Genomic DNA, 2,026 nt, shown 5'->3' with positions numbered 1-2,026 from the left:
TCACAACAGTTTCAAAGTGAAATGACCAGTGAGTGGCGCTAAAATCGTGTTTACTCTTTTTTCCGGAACAGATGAACGTGAATATGGCGACGTTTTATTACGTCGAAGTTTGTCCGTATCATCGCAGTTCTGAGTTGAAATGTCCGGTGAGTGGCGCTAAAAGATTAACCATCACGCTTTAAAATAACGTACACCTACACTATACCCTAAACCTACCCGATAGTGTTAACAAAAGCAAATGCGACATAAAAAATGTAATCGTAGCCATGGTATTTAAGATTATTTATCATGACTCGTCTTTCACGGGATTCGAACCCAAGGTCTTCCAGCTGAGCTACTGAGCAAGCTTAATAAGTTATCATAAATGTGTGTGAAAACGATTAGTCTTCATTTCGTTTAGAAACTGCGGGAAGAAGGAGGCAGGAACCGGCGAACATTCAAACACATTTTAATGGTAAAAATAAAACAAATATAAAACGAAAGTAAAAGACATCAGCCCCTCACGGACGACTGCTGTCACAATAAAACAAAACACAACACAAGTTCAGGCCTGTCCTCTCTCGATCTCCACTGTCCTCTCTCACTCTTCACTGTCGTCGCTCCTCTTTATGCTTCCGTTCCTCCGTGAGAGATACGAGACCGGTGCGTCGCGCAGAGGTCGCTCATCAGTAATCACGCCACCGGCCTCGTGCCGCTCTCCCACGGCCCTCGGCCTCATCCTGCTCGCCACATATGTACATATTGGTACGTATTTTTTGTTTTGCAATGGTTTTCCAATGAGGCAATTTTAGATGTGGCCGTTCAAACGTTATGTCAGGAAATAAGACACAGCCATAACATCTAAAGAAAACGGGTTCTTTTATTCCTGACTGGGCCTCAATTGAGACACAGCGTTAATGTATATTTTCGTTCAGGAGAAAAGCAGTTTTAGAAAAAACATTCCAATTAATAAGTGAAATTGGCATAACAAAATAAACTGTCCAACTGACTCCAATGAGTGCAGAAAACAAAGTAATAAGAGTCTTACAAAACAAAACAAATAAAAAGGTGGTTTTCACATTGATAATCTCAGAAACAAATAAAATGAGTGCCAAAAACAACGGTAGTGGCCTGAATATGCCTAAAGAAATAAATAAAACACAGCATACATGAGAAATATGCACATTTCACCACATGAATACATTACAATGCACAGTTGAACCCCTTTTGTTCAAATCAATCCGTAATTAGACTCAATGAAATAGTATACACTTGAAACAGGGTACAAATATTCTTCCTAACTTGTACATAAACACTTTAGAAGAATAAAATGATCAAAACTCACTCTTATTGAGACTTTGAAGCACACAGAAAAAGCTCACGTGGTAGCTGGTGCACGTGCAATATCACGTGTGGCTGTTCTCCCCTCTAACACGGCATAAAGAGCAATAATTACTCAATGTTACATTAATATATGAAATAAACAGTGTTATTTAACCTTTCAACAACTTTTTATAACATATTACAGATTAACTCACGCTCAATCTTCCCCAATGTCTCTGAATTTCCTTTCCCCACGGAAGATCTCTCACGTGCAGGAACACCACACTGGTATGAGCAGCAAAATCAACCATACACTCGACACTATCACACGACTGTTATCACCACAGATTCACAAGTCAATATCAAACTGGAAATGTCCTCTCTTTAACAGTTTAATCAACTATTTCTCCCTCTGTGTGACTCTGTCTCAAACTGCGCTCTCTTTCAGTCTGACGCACTCTCTCTCATTAGTGATGGCCGGTTCGTGAACGAATCGTTCTTTTGAACCGGTTCTTTTTAGTGAACTGTTCGAACCAGTACACTAAATCGGACTGAATCGTTCGAAACAGTTCGCGTCTTGCGTCAGCACTGATCCACAACAAGTTACTAAAGTTACTCACTTTCGGACATGCCTGAGTCCTGACAGTCCCTTCGACTCAAAATAAACCAATATCCCGGAGTAGGCATATGTTACTCCAGTAAATCCAACAGTTCACTGAACTGA

At 40.2% G+C, this 2,026-nt stretch overlaps 1 long non-coding RNA gene across 1 annotated transcript; it reads right to left on the bottom strand.

Annotated features, from left to right (window-relative positions):
- Nucleotides 1-841: 841 nt before the first annotated feature.
- LOC309503695 lies at nt 842-1,764 on the bottom strand. Its single transcript, XR_014207825.1, has 3 exons — nt 1,518-1,764; nt 1,325-1,407; nt 842-1,120 (listed from the first exon to the last, which is right to left on the bottom strand). It is a non-coding gene; the product is annotated as an uncharacterized lncRNA (long non-coding RNA).
- Nucleotides 1,765-2,026: the final 262 nt, after the last annotated feature.

The sequence above is a fragment of the Leuciscus leuciscus genome (genome assembly GCF_965113295.1).
Source record: "Leuciscus leuciscus genome assembly, chromosome: 1".
NCBI lineage: Eukaryota > Metazoa > Chordata > Actinopteri > Cypriniformes > Leuciscidae > Leuciscus > Leuciscus leuciscus.
The sequence above is the reverse complement of the archived record's forward strand: the minus strand, read 5'-3'. Positions and strand labels throughout refer to the sequence as shown.